This window comes from Bos indicus x Bos taurus, chromosome 23 (genome assembly GCF_003369695.1).
Source record: "Bos indicus x Bos taurus breed Angus x Brahman F1 hybrid chromosome 23, Bos_hybrid_MaternalHap_v2.0, whole genome shotgun sequence".
In the NCBI taxonomy this organism is placed as follows: Eukaryota; Metazoa; Chordata; class Mammalia; order Artiodactyla; family Bovidae; genus Bos; species Bos indicus x Bos taurus.
This window is the reverse complement of record NC_040098.1, coordinates 8,930,136-8,949,537: the sequence shown is the minus strand read 5'-3', so window position 1 is coordinate 8,949,537 and position 19,402 is coordinate 8,930,136. Positions and strand designations below refer to the sequence as shown.

At 57.5% G+C, this 19,402-nt stretch overlaps 2 long non-coding RNA genes across 2 annotated transcripts; one reads left to right on the top strand and one right to left on the bottom strand.

Moving 5' to 3' along the window:
* Positions 1–5,060: 5,060 nt before the first annotated feature.
* Positions 5,061–18,928, bottom strand: LOC113881144. The gene is made up of 5 exons (XR_003507959.1): positions 18,841–18,928; positions 12,888–13,061; positions 12,001–12,066; positions 8,008–8,055; positions 5,061–7,218 (listed from the first exon to the last, which is right to left on the bottom strand). It is a non-coding gene; the product is annotated as an uncharacterized LOC113881144 (long non-coding RNA).
* LOC113881145 lies at positions 8,728–12,999 on the top strand. The gene is made up of 2 exons (XR_003507960.1): positions 8,728–10,554; positions 12,715–12,999. It is a non-coding gene; the product is annotated as an uncharacterized LOC113881145 (long non-coding RNA).
* Positions 18,929–19,402: the final 474 nt, after the last annotated feature.

Below are 19,402 nucleotides of genomic sequence, written 5' to 3'. Positions count from 1 at the left end.
AAAAGACATGATAAAATTAGTCAACATATGATAGCTTCGCGATGCGCTCATGACGCCCCCAGGGGGCGGGTGCTGTTGTTACCCGCTCCTTGGGGGGACAGGCTCGGAGAGGTCAGGAAGGTAATGGAGCCAGGGTGTGACCCTAGATGGCCTGCCTCTCTTTTCTTCTCCAAAGAGGGGGAATCTGTTGAGTTGCTGAGGGTTTGCCAGAACAGAATGGAACCACCTCGTTCCAGACAAACAACCAGGACCTCACAGAGACCCTGGAGGCTCCCGCGGCCCCTGCTCCTCCCTCCACTCAGGCCACACGCCTTGTGGCCCTCCCCAGGCCCACTGCTGCCTCTGAGCCTCTGTGCTTGCCTCTCCCAACCCTGATCTCCTCCCGACCGCTATCCCCATGGGGAACTGGCTGCACCCCACCCTGCACACTCTCTAGGCCCAGCCCTCCTTCATTTCTCTCAACACAGGAAGTGCTACAAATTTCGCTTCCTCATGCACCTCCTATGGGACCGAGCCCCAAGGACTTGCCAGCCCACAGCATCAAAGGACAGAAGGTGCAGACGGCCCAGGCTCCCTACCTTCTGCCAGGCACTAAAGCATACCAGCCCTCAGTTCAGTTCAGTTGCTCAATTGTGTCCGACTCTTTGCGACCCCATGGACTGCAGCACACCAGGCCTCCCTGTCCATCACCAACTCCCCGAGCTTACTCAAACTCATGTCCATTGAGTCGGTGATGCCATGCAATTATCTCATCCTCTGTCGTCCCCTTCTCCTCCTGCCTTCAATCTTTTCCCAGCATCAGGGTCTTTTCAAATGAGTCAGTTCTTGACATCAGGTGGCCAAAGTATTGGAGTTTCAGCTTCAGCATCAGTCCTTCTGATGAATATTCAGGACTGATTTTCTTTAGGATGGACTAGTTGGATCTCCTTGCAGTCCAGCAGACTCTCAAGAGTCTTCTCCAACACCACAGTTCAAAAGCATCCATTCTTCGGCGCTCAGCTTTCTTTACAGTCCAACTCTCACATCCATACATGACCAGCCCTAGGCTTTGCATAAGATGCTAGTGGGGATGCTCTTCGTTCAAAATGGAACTTCTCTGCAGCCCTGGTGAGTAGGGGCTTGGAGCAGATTTCATGTGTTTTCTTTTTTTTTCTTTTTCCCCCACTGTGGCGTATGGGATCTTAATTCCCCGACCAGGGATCGAACTCACATCTCCTGCATTGGAAACATGGAATCTTAACCACTGGACCACCAGAGAAGTCCACTTCATGTGTTTTCTGAAGAAAGGGATGAGGTGTTTCTTCCTGCCAAGAGCGTGGGCCAGTCCCTGGCTGAGGCCCCAGTAACATCTCAGGCAATCCTCTCAACATCGCAGGGGCGAGGTGAGACTCCAGCCAAACCGGGGAGATGCTGCCCAGCACCAGGACTTGGGATCAGGCTGCCCTGCCAGGTGGGTGGGCAAGAATGGCCCAGAGCAGGGTGTCAGGAGCCGGGAATGCTGAGCAGGCTCTGAACAGAAAGGGTAGGAGAGGTATCACTGGTGATTACAGCCCAATTTCTAAGCTGCTTCTGTTTAGTAAAGAAGACAGGGGAAAGTACAGTAATTTTCTTCAATGAAAACAGGCAACAGAATTCCCTTTGCCTCGTTCCCCTTGCAATTAAGCCCTTCTCTGCAAATGAAATGATTTGGTTTTCATGGGGACTAATTTAAGCACACTGGAAGGGCCGCTGAACTTTTTGATTGCAAACACCAGCACGTGCAAAACAGAATCCCAAGCGGTGATGCCAGGCTGGCGAAGCTGCCCTGTGTGGGACTGGGGCGTCCCCGGGGTGATGTAGGGTGAGCCCTGGGTCAGCAGTCCAGCTCTGCTCCTAAACCCACGCCCCTCTGCGTGGCTGACCACCCCCCCACCCCCGCCGGCTCTCCAGCCTCCATCCCCACATCCCCAGTGAGGAGGCTGGACCAGACACCCTGGGGCAAATTCAGAAGCTTCTGATACATCAGTGATCAGATCAGATCAGTCGCTCAGTCGTGTCTGACTCTCTGCGACCCCATGAATCACAGCACGCCAGGCCTCCCTGTCCATCACATCAGTGATGGCCGTGAGTTAAAGATGCCGCAGGTTCTCTGCCACTTCCTCCATCTCATGGAAGACCATTCCACGCTGGACCCAGAAAACACGCATCCAAGTGGTATTTCTTCTTCCTTGAATCTGGGTTGGCCCTGGGTCAGCTTTGACCAGTGGAATGTGGCCAGAGGGACACTGGCTAATTTTGGCCGGAGGCGTTGGGGGCCTTGTCACTCCTGCTTTCACCCTCTTGGGCCTGGAGCCACCACATAACGAGGCGCAGCTGCCTTGCTGAAGGACCTTGTGGGGAGACAGATGCCTGCCAACCCCAGCTGGTGCAGCATCCCAGCTGGGGCCCCAGTCCCAGGTGAGCAGAGATCAGCCGTCCCTCTCCAGCAGCGCCCAAATCGCAGGATCAGGAGTAAATGCCTGGTGTTGTTTTAAGCTACTAAGTCTGTTGTTTTCGCTTTTTGAATTTTTTGGCTGCGCCATGTAGCATAACGGGGAGCTTAGTTCCCAACCAAAGATCAAATCTGCGCCCCCTACAGCAGAAGGGTGGAGTCTCAACCCCTGGACGAGCAGGGAAGTCCTTGTGTTATTATTATAACTTCTTCATTTGAAATCGTTTGGCTCATAAAGAGATACAAAACCAGTACTGCAATTTCTCCTGTACCCTTCAACCCAGCTCCTCCAGCGACCCCACAGAATTGTGTACCCTGTCCAAACTAGGAAACCGACCTTGAGAGAGTAACTATTCACCCAGGCACAGACCTTATTTAGGTCTAACCACTCTGACATGCTGTGTGTGTGTGTTTCTATGAAATGTTATCACAACTACATTTTGGGTGGTCTGTTGCTTGTGATAGAACAGACACAGGTTCGGACAAGTTCCCCATGAGTGTGTGTCATAGCTCGAAGTGACAAAAACAAGCTCAGACAAATCTGGGCACCAGGTGTGCGCATGTGCTCTCAGAAGCCAATCCCTGGAGAGGCAAGCGTGAGGGGGCCTCCGAGCTCCATCCAGGCTCGGGGGGTGGGGGGGGCACCAGGGCCTGACTGCAGCCACACATTCTCAGAGGGCTCCCCCACCTGGCTGCTGCTGCTCTGGGACATCGGAGGGAGGGAGAGATGGGAAGGGCTCAGATGGACGGGAGTGGGGCCCACCTCCTGGCCAGCCACTGGGGATGGAGCCCCAGGCCTCCCACGAGCAGCACTGGAGATAGGAGGCGGGAGGTGTCCGACTCTTTGAGACCCTGTGAACTGTAGCCTGTAGCCAGCCTCCTCTGTCCTCGGGATTCTCCAAGCAGGAAGTGGGAGGAGGGCCTCTCAGAGGAAGGGGTGGCACACCGAGACGGGAAGAGAAAAGACAAGACGTGCACCGTGGAGCAGAAATTCGAGAGACGAGGGCCGTGTCCTGGGCACACAGGCGGTAGGGAGGAAAGGGTAAGAGCAGCCCACGCTGGACTCAAGAGCCAGCATCCAAGTGGATGGTGGGAATTCGGGCCCCTCTGAGGGACAGGATCGGCTAGCGGGCAGAAGAATCACCAAGGCCATTTGCCAAAGTTCCCGCCACAAGAAAAGATCACACTTCCCTACTCTCTTTGAAAATTGGGCCTGACCGTGGGCTTCCCTTGTGGCTCAGCTGGTAAAGAATCTGCCTGCAGCACAGGAGACCTGGGTTCGATACCTGGGTTGGGAAGATCCCCTGGAGAAGGGAACGGCTACCCACTCCAGTATTCTGGCCTGGAGAGTTCCAGGGACTGTATAGTCCGTGGGGTCACAGAGAGTCGGACAGGACTGAGCGACTGTCACTTTCCATAACTTGCGTTAGCTGGTGACCTGAAGCAACAGTGGGGCTGGGAGGCAGAGGCTTCGAGAGCTGGCGCGGGTCTGCCCTACTTCCTCGGCTATGGTTCAGTGGTGCTGCCGAACCCTGAGTCCTGGAGAAGCAACAGCCTAGGCTGGATCTCGGGCGGACCCACGGTGCGATAGTGTAAGAAATCACTGTATGTTGGCGTCAGCCACCAGGAATTGGGCGGTGTTTATTCCTAGCATCAGCTGAAGAATACATGTAACTAACTTTTGCCACCTTTCTGGAGGGAAGAACAAGAAGCTGGTGTCACAGGAAGGGAGGAGGAGGAAACTGTCTGATCCCTCTACCCCGCCAATCCAACATCCAGTGCTTGGAGGCTGGGAATGGACCAGAAGATTCTGGAAGATCAGTCTAGGCCTTGGGTTTTATTTTTCATTCTGCCAAAGCGGTGTCTGGCAGGCCTCTGCAGTGAGGACCTGGATCTTTCTGACTTGGCTACCCCTGGTATGCAATTACTGCAAAGATGAAGTCTGGGGTCCCCTGAAGAGAAGGATCAGAGGGCTGGTGCTCAGCAGGTGTGGGGGAGAAGGAGTCCTCACTCCAGGCAGTCGGGCTGGCTCCACGCCGGCAGCCGCCATCACAACCTGCGGGGGTGGGGGGCACTGCATGTTTAGCAGGGGAGGCAGGGAGGGCCGCACAGCCATCCAGGAGACCCAAGACCTCGGTGGAAGAGGCTGGCAGGGCGCAGGTAGGTCAGAGATTGACGGAACAATGGCCAGGGGAGGTGAGAAGGTCCCCAGGTCCCCAGAGTGTCCCAACCCCCCACATGCACAGCAACATCTGCTGAGTACCAAGTCCTCTGTGGGGGCACAGGTACCCGGGGCTCACCCCGGCCCAGGATCTTGAAGGTGGTTGATGGGGCCCAGACAGAGAGAAGAGTATGTGTGTGGATGTATGTGTATGGACACGTGCTTATGCATGACTGTGCTCCAGCCATCCCGTTGGGGGAGGGGGTTTCATCTGAGACACACACGCTCCATGTACTTTATCAAATTTGCAGATGCCACACTGTTGGGGGGATGATGGCAAATATGCCAGATGACAGAGCCGGGCTCTAAAGGAAAGTTGACAGGCCGGAGCAATGGGGTGGATCTAACAAGATGAAACTTAACAGGGACAAACGTGTTTATTTTTGTTTTATTGATTTATTTGTGCCCTGCCTTCATGTGCGGAGGAATGGGCAAGGAATAGCAACTCACAGGAGAAAGGCAATGAGATGCCAGCATCTGGGGCCACAGGCCTCACTGCACAGAACTGGGGATGCAGAGGGCGCCGGAGCCAAGTTCCAGCAGGGCTTTGGAACCACGGGCTGATGGTCAGGACTATGGGAAGCGATGGAGAAGTCGATCGTGGGTGCATCAGTAAAGGTATACCACCCAGGTTTGAAGTTAGCGGGACTGGGAGTCAGAGCACGTGAGTCTGAAGCCTGGTTTGGTCAGGCTGTCCTGTTGGGCAGGTACCTTTTAGGCAGCTCAAGCCTGATCGCCCTCTTCTCTGTCCCCCTGGTATCAGGTCCCCATGCCCATCTCTCCTTTCCTGGGGCCAGGGCACCCCCAGGCAGCCTCTCCCTTTAAACACATCCCAGCAAGAGTCAGGCCTGGGACTTCCCAAAGTGGTGGGGGGGTGCGGACATGGGAGGATTACTCCAAGAACTCTCTCCGCCCTCCACCCCGAAGCTAACACAGTCCAGCTCACAGTTCTGGCAGCTCAGCTGAGGACTGGGAGTGGGATGTTGCACTCTTGTCTGGGGGGCACCTCTCATTTTCTCTGAGGGATCTCTTACTGGCCCCCTCTCTTGGGTTTTGCTGAGAGAAGGTTCAGCAGGAATATGGTCCCTTGCTCCCAACATCATAAGGGAAGGGTTAGGCTAGTTCTGATGACCCATGAAGGGCAGGGCTGGACCTATGAAACAGAAACCTCAAGGAGACAAACCTTGGCTCTGTAGGAGAAGGTATTTTGAGCCTTGAACTGCCTTGGTAGATAATGAGCCCCCCATCACTGGAGGTACGTAAGCAGAGGCTACATGGGCACACAACAGATATGCTAGCATGGAATAGATGGATGGAACTAGATGAGTTTGAAGGTCTTGCCCTTTACTGAGATGGCATGACACTAGGCGAGCTCTTTTTTTTTAGTTTTTTTCTTTCTTTCTTCATTTTGTTTTGTTTGTTTGTTTTAGGCAAGCTCTTGGTTAAAGTTTAACCAAGATTTTTGACCCATGAGAACCCTGAATAAGACACCTGTCTCCCACCCCTTAACCCCTCCCTTCCTCTATTAGAAGATACCTTGGGAAGAGGGTTCCTTCCATACCCTTTGGCTGTCTCAGGAGGACTTCCTGGAGGAGTAGTTGATCCATCTGCAGGGTCTGGGGGAGAAGGTGTGAGCTTTGTGGGGTAGTGGCCCCTGGCAGAGAAGTAAGAACACGCTGGAGAGGGGAGCTAAGCAGATGGTGGAACCTGGATGGGCACACCCCTGGCTGGCAAGGGCCTGGGCTCTGGATCTGAGCCCACGTTCTGTGACTTCCTGGCCGTGTCACACACTTAGGTGACACACTTCCTCTGGACCTCAGGTTTCCCATCTACCAGTACATGATGGAGAGACAGGCCCCAGCTCCACAAGTGGTGAAGGATTCGCTGACATACTGCAGTGTGCTGGTATGTAGACAGTATTAATAATGATGCGGATGACGAAAATGTGTAAACAGATGGAATTAACCGGTGTTCAGGTGTCAGTTCATCACAAAGGACTTGTCTCGGAAGTCGAAGCGTTTCTGCCTGGGGCAGGCTGCTGCCTGGGGCTGATGAGCTCCCTGTCCTGGGAAGTATTCAAGCCCTGTGACTTGATGCCTGGGCAGGGAGGGGAGGCACCTGCAACCTCCCCGCCGGCTGTGGGCACAGCAGGGACTGCTGAGTCAAGCGGCCTTGCCTGTGGCCCAGGCTGAGGCTTGTCCTGCAGGGCAGCTCTGGTACCAGCGGGCCGGGTGGTGGAGGGATGGGAAAAGGAGGGCTCGGAGGCTTCGGATGAGGAGTCCCATGGCTGAGCACACGGTGGGCTTTAGGGGGCTCTGGGCAGACTGGGGAGACCAGAGCAGTGACGCTGGCACCCGAGGAGCCCAAGCTCCAGGTCCAGTCCCCCAGGAGGGTCACTCAGGTGGCCAGAGATGGGGTCAGCTGACCCGACTAGCAGTTCTGATCTCCAAGGGGGTGCTGGCATCTCACCCACCCCTGGTGCTGGGCCCTCCTCCAGCTCCGCTGGGGGCCTCCCGGGGCCAGGAGCCTGAGGAGAAGGAGAGCAAGTCCAGGGAGGGGCAGGGACTCAGCGATATCCCCAGAGGTGGTCCTTCCCCCTTCCCGTCCTCCAGGACTGACAAGAGGGCAGGCGATTGTGCTGCGCTGAGAGTCAGTACCGGGTGGGGGCCCGATACAGCCGCTGCAGCCTGAGGGGGCACACAGAGCCCCTGGGTGGGCCCCTGGGGGCTGAGGGTGGGCGAGGGGTTCATCCCTCCCCTGGCCCCCTCTGAGGCCTCCCCCACAGAGAGGGCACTTGCCGCCCCCGACGGAGCAAGGGGAGCCGGCCTGGGTGTCACCGTTGTCGGCCAGACCTGGGGTGGTCATGCTGCCCTCTGCCTGGCCCCCACTGCTTGGGAGGGGGTGCAGGTCACTCCTGGCCCCCTGGGATGCCCCTGCCTCCCTCTGGGGACGGTGCGCCAGGGCTGGGCGGGCTGAAGGCAGAGCAGAGGGTCCGTGCGCCCACCCTAACCCTCACCCTCCCTGCCTGGGGCCCATTCTGGAGCCAGAGGAAGATGATGACCCCCCACACGCCCACCCCAGGAAGCGCTCTGGCACCAGTTGGGAGAGGGCCCTGGCTGACAGCATCCAGGAGGGAGCCTGGGGCTTCAGAGTGGCTCCAGGGACGTGGGGAAACTTCTCTGACAAAACCAAACTGAAGCCAAAACAAACAGAACTTCTCCTGAGAGAAAAAGGCCTGAAATCCCACCATTAAAAATTCATTCCTTTAGCTTAACACTTTGTCCTTTTTAAACATAAAAGCCCATCAGAGCCTCACCTCCGAGTAGGTGTGTCCAAGGAAGGAAGAGAGAGAATGCTTCAAGTCCTGGAGAAGAAACATGTGAGGAGACTGAGGAAGAGAGCCAAGCGGAAGCGGGTTTCCGGGATTTCCTTCCCCAGCTCCCAGACACCTGCCAGGGAGGGAGGCGAGTCTCCCAGGGCGGCCCCTGGGTTCGGGGCGTGAGACTGGACAGAACAGACCACAGCCCTCCAAGCAGACGCCATGCACACATGTGCGTGCACGCACACCCGCGGGCTCGTGTGCACTTCTGTGCACACACCTGTGCGTGCTTCGTGCACACATGTCCCTCCCCAACACACACACACCACCACACTCACTCTCCGGCTCCTGCACGTGACATGGAATCCAGAAAAGGGAAGACTCTGGGCCTCCAGCACCCCCCCATACCTCCCCAGGGTCGTGTCCGGAGCTGCGCCCCCCAGGAGTTGCTTTTCTGATTTAGGGTCACTGCTTCCAGCCAGTGAATCTTTGGAGAATCTGCCGGAAGCTGCTGAAGGGCCCTTGTGACATCTGAGAGGTGGAGCAATTAACCCATTAGCGAGGATTAGCTTCTCACACTGACATCTGCCTGGGACCTCCCGTGAGCTGGCTCTGTGCTTCCACAGCCGCCCACCTGCCCAGGTCCACCCGCCGGCTTCAGCTGAGCCCGAGGTGGGGGGTGGGGGTGGGGGTGGGAGTGGGGGGCTGCCTTGGTGCATTAGATCTTTATGTTGGGGGCCTCTTCCTTCCCTTTCCTCTTTTTAAATTGTGGCAAAACATCCTCCTCTCCTTTTTAAGTAAGTTTAACGTTTATAGTCACATGTGGTCTAATTTTAAGAATCAAACAGTATTTCACAGCTGATAAAAAAACCCTCCCCTGCCCGCCTCCAGGCCAACTTTCACCTCCGTTGGTCGTTTTCTTCTGCTCCTGGGTGTCTCTCTTCTACCTGATGTGCAGATACTACAAATTCGTGATTTTTCTATTTTGGATTGTATCTATTGATTTCTTACTGTCGATTAGAATGTTACTTCCCATTAAGATTCAAGTACTCCATAACCCATTTCCCCTCCCCCTCCCAACCTCTAAACGTCTACTATCATTTCCATGAAATCAGCATCTCAGGCGTACATTCCTGCTACAGCATGTCGATATGATTGAATCTGAATCATGCAGTGTCTCAGGATTAGATTTTCTCTTCTAGAAAACTCTTTGTTTCCTAAAGTTAATCAAGTTGCCTTTTGAGGCTTTTTATTTGTTCCTTCAAATTTCTGTGTTCCTGTCATCAATCTACGCCAGAGCCTCTGACCAGACTTTAAACCTACTCTCAGGGAAATTCCCTGAAGGTTCAGTGGTTAGGACTCAGCGCTTTCACTGCCGGGGCCTGGGTTCAATCTCTGGTCAGAGAACTAAGATCTTGCAAACTGAGCGGCACAGCAAAAACAGCAGCAACAACAAAAAACCCTCCTCTTGAGGTGGTCATATCCCTCTGGTAATCTGACCAGTCCTGCGGGACCCTCCCTACAGAATCTTGGGGTCCTAGGCCTCCCCTGCACCACCTTCCAACACTGGACCCCTGCTTGCCGGGTCCGGGGTTGCTTTCTTTCTTGATTTCTATCCTCACTTTGTCGGAAGTCATCCTTTAAGATCGCCTCTTCCAGACTTGGCCTTGAGACTGGGCCTCCCGGCACTCCCTCTTGTTCTGACTGTGGGAGCCCCAACCTGCGGGCAGTGCCTGGGTCTAGAAGCAGGGTGTCGCCAGCCCCCAGAGCCTGGTGACTCTTGAGTTTTCAGCCCGTCCTCCTGCATCAGGAGGACAAGCTGCCTCATTTCAGAGGCCTCCCAACTTTTTCCTTGTTGAATCCCGTCCTCCTTGTTCAATCCCTTCAATGGTGGGCCTTCCCCAAAGTGAGGATAGCTAGATGTTAGTTGCATCTCCCAAAGCTGAGTCTCCCGTGCAGTCCTCCCCTGGCTCATCCTCTGTCCTCGAAGCGCCTCTTTTTGCCCCCTTTGCCATCATTTAGCGGGGATTGGGGACCCAGTGTTCACTCCACTGTGTGGATCAACTGCAAGGGCATTATTGATTCATTTTTGTAAAGTCCCAAAACCCAGCACAACACTGGTACGTGGCAGGTGCCGCCTGGATAAACGAATGAGTGAAAGGCAAAAGGACAGGGTCCTCTGCCCTCAAAAACCTCACAGCACAGCTGGGCGGAGGATGCAGGTTGGAGGGAGGAGGAAGTCGATAGATCCGTGCCTTAGCGCTCAGAGTGGGGCTGATTGTGCAAGCGGCCGTGCAGCCCACAGGCCATGGAAATTCGGGGCGGCCGCCGCGAGTACGTCACCCGCCCCAGGGGGGAGGACAGAGGCGCCGTGACAAGAGGCTGGAGGGAGTGGCCACCCAAGGCCATCCGGGCAGCCAAGCTCCAGGCACAGGCAAGGCAGCCAGGAGGTCCAACTCAAGGCTGACGATCCGGCCCTGCCCCACGCGGGGCCCCACCGCAGCCTGGGTGCACGGAGAAGATGGGGTGCCCCCCACATGAGAGGTGAGCCTGGTGCCAGAGTGGGAGTGTCAGATAAAACGCAGGAAGCCCAGGGCCCCCCGAGGTCTAGACCCAGCCCCCAGCCCTGCCCTGGCCCCCCAGGCAGCTGGACTGCCTTCCTGGCATGGATCACCCTGGGGCCATGTGGCTGCCCCTCTGCTGGGGAGGGTGAACTGGCTACTCACATCTCAGGCCTAATTTTATTTCTTTGTTCTTTAATATTTATTTTTATTTATTTATTTGGCTTTGCCGCATCTTGTAGCATGTGGGATCTAGTTCCCTGGCCAGGGATTGAACCCAGGGCTCCTGCATGGGGAGCGTGGAGTCTTGGCCACTGAACCACCAGGGAAGTCCCCAAGCCTAATTTTCTCTGCTCCCTTAGGAGGGCTGGAAAGGTCACCAGAGCAGCAAAGGCCAGAGGGCCAGAGCTCTGGAGGTGAGCTAGCCAGGCCTTCGAGGGCCTCCCCCTGCCTCGGAACTTGGGGTCCAGGCTTCTGCGCTGGTCTTGCTCAGAGGGGCAGGCAGCGGGTGGCCAGCCACGCTGAAACAGGGCAAGTGGTGAGGAAGAGAACACCCGAGAGGCCCGTGGGACCATCATGATCAGGTCCTGACTGCATTTCCCTTTATCGCTGCCGCAGCAGCCCTCACTCATCAGGACCCCCCCGCTCCGGAATCTCAGAGCTTCTCAATCCAGGGCAAGGAGTCAGCAGCCAGAGCTTCCTTATCTGTGAAATCTGGGCATAAGAAGAGCACTTCCCTCACAGGGTGATCAGAGGATTAATCCAAGTTGATAACAACTAGTAGTTAGAACAGTGCCCGGCGCTTGACAAGGGCTTTATCTGTGTCTGTTGACATTCTGTGCCAAATGTCATGATTTGAACCCCCCACCCCGTTCTTGCCACCAGGCCGAGGCCTCGCCCCTGCCCTCCCGGGTCGTCCCAGGCCCCTCGCCAACTGTAGCAGCCTCCAGGGCCTTCCTGGGGCAGAGAAAGTGTTCTGGGGAGCAGCTGCCCGAAGAACAGACTCCCCGATCACCAGCCTGCCGGGGCCCTGCTGGCCTGGGGTGGGCCGCCCAGGGCTGGGGCGGGGGTGGGCCAAGGATGGATGGCCGCCCAGCCCCATGTGCTCAGCTCAGCAGAAACCACGGCCGACGGTAATGGGCTGGCGGCCCCCAGCTGCAACCAACTTCATTTTCTGCCACAATTAAACGATCGCCCACGTTTGCTCACGCTCACTTATTCAATTACCTTCACGGCCCTGAAGGACTCGTGGAGAAGCAGCCATAAATAATGTGCATCAGCTGCCCCTGGCCGTCACCCCTGCCCATCACTCTTACAGGCCCAGGCGGCCCTTCCTGCCAGCACCAGTCATCACCCGGGAGCCCCGGTTCCCCAAGTCAGCCCTCCCCTGCTCCCACCACCCACAGCTGGCCTGAGAGTGGGCCATTACCTGCTTCTACCCGCGCAGCTGGGGTCCCCAGGAGGCCATCCCCTCTGCGGGTCTCCTGTTCCTCACCTGTGAAATGACAGAAAAATTATGTTAGCTCTGAAGGGTGGCCCTTGCCTGGAACTGTGGTCCTAGCTTCATAGTCAAAATGCAGCACCTCTCAAAGTGGGGGGAGAGATGAGGGGTCCTCTCTCCACTGTCCCCCCACCCCCGCCACTCCAGCCACTCTGAAGGTTTCTGGAAACTCCATGCTCTCCACACTCTCTGGACTTTCATGGGTGCTCTTCACCTTGCTGTTCCCTCCATTCTCTTCTCTGCCCAGGACTCCTATGTGCTCTTCAGGGTCCAGCTTGGATGCCTTGAAGCTCACCCCATGGCAAGCTGATTAACCTCGCCCTCCTTACGCTCCCCAGCACTTCACACATGCCCCAGTGGTACCCACATGTCCTGCATTGGGGGGGCAGGCTCAAATTCAAATATTCTGGGCTGCTGTCCCCATATAACCATTTCAGGGCATGAAGCTGAACTCAGAGTTGGAAAATGTAGTCACTGTGGTTCCCCTCCCCAACAGAGGCCCATTCATGTAAGGCCTTACTGGAATTTATAATAATAACAGCCAACATCTGGGGTACCTTGTGTCAAACACTGTGCTAAATGTTTTTTATTTGTACAACGTCATCAAAACATAGCCCTAAGAAAATTATGCCCACTTCACAGATGCAAAAACTGAGGCTTGGTGAGGTTGAGATGCTCGTCCCAGGTCACATCACCAGGAAATGGCAGAGCTGAGACTGGAACCCAGGTGTGTGCACCTCACTATCCACGCTCCTCACCAGCCCTCCATCCCCTGCAGCACAGGCCGCAGGTTCAAGTCTGGCTATTCCACTGACCGTTATGTGACTCTGGGCAAGACCTTTCATCTCTTTGCAGCCTTGCTTTGTCTCTCCTCCGCTGTAAAATGAAAAGATGATAGCTGGTGGCCTCTGAGGGCCCCTCCAGCTCGGATGTTCTGAGATTTCACTTCTGTCCGGAAAGCGTTGCTCTGACCAGCAGAACCAACGAAGCTGTGAAAATTAAAGGCACAAACGGTGGGGTCACCCTCTGGGGGGCTGCTCTGGGGCAGCCCCTCCCCGCGCCACTCCTCTCATGCCCAGACAGCCGGCCGCAGCCTGTGCCCTCCAGGAGGGCCGCCCTCCACTCTAGGAACAGCGGCAGAATCTCTGGGGCTCAGGGCACGGCAGGCGCCTTCCTCTGGTGGCCTTTGATGTCGGCCTCCAGGGAGACCTCATGCAAGTTAAGGCCAGAGGAGTCAGACCCCAGAGTCCTGACATGTAACTGGAATCTCGATCCTCGTCACACACTGGCTCTTTCTTGGATTAACAGCCCATGAGCATCCACCCTCCTGAGTGCTGTCTGGGGAAGCAGTCCTCGCTGAGCCCTCGCCAAACGCTAGCTGGGGACGTAACCAGCCCCGTGCCGCATGCCCTGCCTGTGTCCCCGCATAGGGACCCAGCCACACCTCCCTCCTGCCTCCTCCCCAGCCCAGACCCGGCCCCAGACTGGCCTGGGGGAGTGGGGGCTCACTCGGGCATCTGGCCTCTCCTTGATGTAGGGGTATCCTTGCCTTAGTGGGTGTGACCGTGGGGCTGATTGATGAATAAGCTAGTGGCTGAGAGCGGGCCCTGTGTGCAAACCCCAGCTGTACCACTCACGCGGCCTCTCTGGGCCGCTGTTTCTCAGCTGTGACCGAGGGTATAATGGCCCCAACCCCGCCCTGGATGTGAGGGTGAGATGAGGAAATGTGTGCATGTGAAGAGCAGGTGCCCCCGACAGCTTGCTGCTGGGGGGTGGCCACACTGGGGGCTCCCTAGCACTCCCCCACCCCTGACCCCATGCTCTCGCCTCCCCTGACGTTCCTCCTGGGACTGCCGGGTGGCATCCCTGGGTGACCTTGTCAGTGGAGCCCAGCCGACTGACAGAGGATTTGGCGCCTGCCCTGCTGGGTGCAGTCTCCTCAAAGTTTCAAGTTCCCTGGGGGGTGGAGGCTGAGGAAGGTCAGTCGTGGCCCCTGCAGCCCCGGAGGTCATAGCTCGTCAGCCGTTTGGGATCCCAGCGAAGCCCAGGCCTCCCGTGATGCTGAGTCTGGGATGGGATCCAGGATACAAGTTCCCTCCCAGGTGGGGTCAGGGTGGGAGGCAAGGCAGTCAGGCCAGTACAGGCCCAATTCGGGGGCAGTTGCCAGCCGCCCAGCTTCCCAAGACCGTGAGAAGCTGCCAGCGACCAGCACCGTCTTTGGGGGCAGCAGCTGATGGACAAGGTGGCCAAATACCAGAGGGCTTGGGCGGCTTGGGGAGAGTCTGGGAGACTTGGGGGGGCAGGCAAGCTAGAGCCACACGCCAGCCTCGAAGGAAGCCCAGGGCCGCTGTGCCCAGGACCTTCCTCTCTGGTTCCCTTTGGGGCTCCCGGGGCCTCTGTGGGGTCCCTCAGGGCCCAAGTCTCTGGGCAAAATCCATTCCCCTGCCCTCTGCAGAGAACCTGATTAGGCCTGCTAATCAGGACGTTCCTGTTGAGCCCAGAATGTCCCCGACTCAACTTGCTTGCACACCCACATCTGGATCACACCTGCTCCCATCAACATGCACGTTCACACACTTGCAGTCACACATACACACAGATACGTGCACACACACACACATGTAAACTCACATATGGCCTGAACACAGCAGAATGAGAACAAGAAGTATCAGCAGAAACAGAAAAGGGAGCAGGAGAATGTGACGGAAAAGGGAAAACCTGAGACAGAAAGAGCTAAGACTAGGGATTCCCTCGGGGTCCAGTGGCTAGGACTCCACCCTCTCACTGCAGGGCCCGGGTTCAATCCCTGGTTGGGGAACTAAGACCCTGCAAGCCCACAGCACAGCAAAGAAAAGAAAAAAAAAAAAAAAATGAGTGAGTGAATAAAAAGCTAAGACAGCCCAGGCCCTAACTGACAGGAAGAAAAAGAGGGACACAGAAAGAGACCGTGGAGAAGCTCACAGGACCACGTGTACTTCCTCCCTGAGCCTCGACGCTCCTGCCTGTAAAATGGGGCTCCTCACGCAGCGGGGGCGTGGTGGAGGAAGCGGTCTGCACACTTGTCCTGGAGGACACTACACCACCAGGGAGGGGGCAGGGAAGGAAGGAGAGGGTGGGATGCCCAGCTGGGGCCCATGCAGTGGAGTGGAGGGGCTTTTTTCTGGAAACTGGGCGAGTTGGCAGGACCCATGGCACTGTGATGTCTACCCCGTGGGAGGGGTGATGACACGTCCTGGAACACCGAGGGTTGTTGTCTCCAGAGCAAGGAAACTGGGTCACAGGGGAGCTGCTAAGGAAAACCATCACAGTGACTAGGCTGAGGACCCCACGCCCCGGGCCAGGGAAAGGAGAGGAAATCCCTGAAGGCTCTTGACTGTACACACCCCCAGCTGTGAGAGCCAGAGCTGGGAGAGGAAGAGGCTGGGAGGGGGAGCCAGAGACCCAGAACGAGCTCACCCCTTCACTCATTCATCAAACATGTACACTGGGAAACTGGCGCTGAGCCACATGCTGGGCACATACTGTCAAACGAAATGAGCCAAGTCACCATTCTCGAGGAAGGAGAACATGCCGGAGCAAATAATCACGCAAGTACGAAAGGTACTGGTTGGTGGCCCACATCAGAGAGCTCAGGGACGGCTTCTTGGTGGAGGTGATGCTTCGCTGGCCTCTGAAGGGTGAAAACTAGGCAGAGGGATGAAAGAAGGGCATCCCAGGCAGAAGGAACAGCTGGTGCCAAGGCCCCATGCAAGGTGTCACTGGACCACAGAGTTGAACTGGGGCCGGGGAGCTGGGCCCCGGGGAGGCATTTGGACATTTTTTCTTAGGACCGGGAGTCATGGAAGAGTATTAAGCAGGTAAATGACGTGACCCAAATCGTTCTAAATCGTCAGTCTGGGGAGGATGGCTGTTGGGAGGACAGCACGAGGAGCTATAGCACCATCATGCGGGAGACGGCAGGGAGGTGGCCGTGGAAATGGAGCAGAGGGGACCAGCCTGGGACGTGAAATCCACAAGACCTGGAGCTGGATGAACTGCTGGGAGGGCAGCAGGGAAGGGCCGGGAGAGGGGCGTCCTGAAAAGGTCAGGGGAAGCTGTGGGCAGATGGGCGAAGGGGGAGCAAGGCAGGGAGGGACCAGCCCACTCCTTTGACTTGAGGATGGGCCCCAGATGGTTGCAGTGCGCCCATGGTAGCAGTGTTAGTCGTTCAGTTGTGTCCGACTCTTCGCCATCCCAGGGACTGTAGCCCGCCAAGCTCCTCTGTCCATGGGATTCTCCAGCCGAGAATACTGGAGTATTTCCCTTCTCCAGAGGACCTTCACAACCCAGGGATTGAACCCAGGCTTCCTGCACTGCAGGGAGACTTTTTACCATCTGAGCCACCAGGAAGCCCAGAGCATGCTTATGAGCCCAGGCACGTTCTACCTCCAAATGGTGGGCGCTAAGAGCTAGTCTGGAATGTTCGGTGCACAGAAGAGCCAGGTGCTGGTCAGGGCTGATTTCCTGGAGGAGAGACAGGAACCAGGCCCAGCGTCACAGGGTCCCGGATGTGGCTGGGGAAAGAGGCAGGGAGCAGGCATCTTGCAGGCGAGGCCAAGCTTCGGAAAAGTGACCACGGAGAGAACTTGGCAGCAGCCGGAAACAGAAATAGAGCGCCCTCTGATTGCACAACAGAAAGGCCCACATCATGGGTGCTTTTGCTCACTGCTGTGTCTCAGATCACATCCTAGGTGCTCAGAAACGTTGTTCAATTAATGAGTGAATGAGGAGTCAGTGTGGCATCTTGCTCTTTGCAACAACAGAGCAAAAATAGAAACCACTGGAAGATGAACTAACCCTCTTGAGGCCCTGAGTTCCCCTAGACTCCGCCCCTCGGGGCCATGGTGGGCCCTCCCCTCTGCCCTTCTAGGGGCCCCCCTGCTCGGCCTGTGTTGCTGTGAGGTTCCCAAACAGGGATCTGAGCCCAGCCAGGAAGGAAAGGGGAATGAGGGAGGGTGGTGGGGAAGGAAGGTCATGGCCAGGCAATCAGACCCCAGCCTTTTAGCTGGACCTGCTTTCCCTGCTGAAATGGAATTCGCCAGTCTGGGCTGGGGAACAAAGGGCGAGGGTGTCTGGGATCCTCACTCTGCTTTAAACCAGGCCTCAGGGTGCCCCAGGAATCCCTGTCCAGGGAAGGGGAGGACCTGCGGGGGGAACCTGGAAAAGAGTTCATCAGCAGGAAGGGCAGCTGGGCTGGGTTGGTGGGTGGGGGCCCCAGCCCCCTCTTTCTGCCAATAACACATCTGTCCAGCAGCACGTGCTGTGCCAGGCCCCAGAGTGGGTGCGGCAGGCACTGCGTGGACAGGGACCGAGGAAGCCTCTGGGAGGAGGGTCAGGAGACTGGGGTTCTGGCCCTGGCTCTCCTGCTGTGAGTGAGCAGTGAGGGAGACTGGTAGAGGGGCTCCATGGACACAGGGAAACGCAGGAGGGGCGTGGGGAAAGCCAGGCACCTGGTGCTGCAGCAACAGCTCTGCGAGGGGCGGCGGGAGGGGGCTTGTCAGACCAGGAGGCGGGGGAGGGGGCCCTGGGGAACCAGGACATGGGGGACGTGGCCCAGAGTGAGACAGGGGCAGGACCCGCCAAGAGAGAAGCTGGCAGAGGGGACTGGGCAGAGCCTCAGGGGACCAAGCGCTCACACACAGAGAAGGCATGGGCGGGTCAGTGCGAGTGGGCCGCTCAGCACCCAGAGGCACCACGGCCAGGAGTGCAGGCTGGCCGCGGGGACCTGAAGGGCGGACTTCAGGCCTTCCTGATACCTGGTCCAGCGTCACTCGGACCTGAAGTCTGCCCCTTGCTGAGTCCCTGTCCTTTGCTCACCGCCCCCAGACCTTGTCCAGCCTGCCTCCTCAACATCTAAGGAAACTGCCTGTGGCTTCCACCCTGCGCCTGCTCTCCCTGCCAGGCCAGGGCGCACCTGGAGGACAGCAGCTGCGGCTCAGCACCTGCCCATCTGCCTGGTATCCTCAAACCCTCTCCCCAAAGCAGGCCAGAGCGAGCCCTCTGCACACAGTGGAGCCCCGCTCTCTCTGGTAGGAAGCCCTTGGGAACCTCCTGAGAAGCTGAGGACAGAGGGCTGTAAGGCATCCCTGCCCACCCCCACACCTGCCCCTCTGAGCTCTCCCCTCACCACGCTCCCCCACACCAAACCCGATGAGCCGCCTCCTCCTTCAGGTCTCCTTCTGTAGGTCACCTCCTCCAGGATACCTTCCCTGCTTCCCCCAGCCTGGTGACAGCACACACACCGTCCCCCGCCACCAACACACATGCACACACACACACCACGCCCCCCACTAACACACATGCACCCCCCAACACACACACACCGCCCCCCCACCAACACACACACACTGCCCCCCACCGCCCCCCCCCGGCCACCAACACACATGCACATCACACCCCCCCACCAACACACACACACCCCCCCAACACACACACACTGCCCCCCCACTAACACACACGCACACCATGACCCCCCACCAACACACACGCACACCACGCCCGCACACCAACACACACGCACACCACGCCCCCCCACCGCCCCCCCAGGCCACCAACACATACGTACGCCATGCCCCCCGAACACACATGCACACCACACCCCCCCACCAACACTCACGCACACCACGCCCCCTGAACACACATGCACACCACGCCCCCCCCACCAACACTCATGCACACCACGCCCCCTGAACACACACGCACACCACGCCCCATCCTCTCACCACTTACCCTGGAGCTGCCCTGTGACTTGCCGGAGGCCCTGACTGTAACCCCCTGACAACAGGCCCTGTTCCGGCAGGTTTCTGGCTCAGCCTAGCCAAGTATCTGTACCCACGAGGGCCTTGAAAACACCTGATGCACTGACTGTCCTCACACTGACTGTTGATTGAATGTCTCGCCCAAGACTGTCCTCTGGCAGCCGCTGCTAGGGGCAAACTGGCAGTGACGTTGTCGGGACTGGGGTGGAGGCGGGAGACGAGGAGAAGGGAGAACACGACCCCCACGCCAGCCTTACCCCATAAACAGGGAATCAAAAGCTAACCAGGGGCCTGAGGCACTTGGCCTTTGGTGCCCAGGGCCTGACATCCCTCCAGACCCCTCCTCCCTTCCTCCCCTTCCTCCCTCTCCCTCCCAGGCCCTCTGGCCCTGCCCCAGGGCAGCCCGACACCAGCTGACAGCTGCCCACGCCAGCCAGCCCCTGCTGGCCCTCCCAGAGGGTCAGGTGACCCCCCCGCCCCGGGCCTCTGCAGTCCAGCCCTGCGGGCTGACCTGAGTCTGGGCAGCCTGCTCT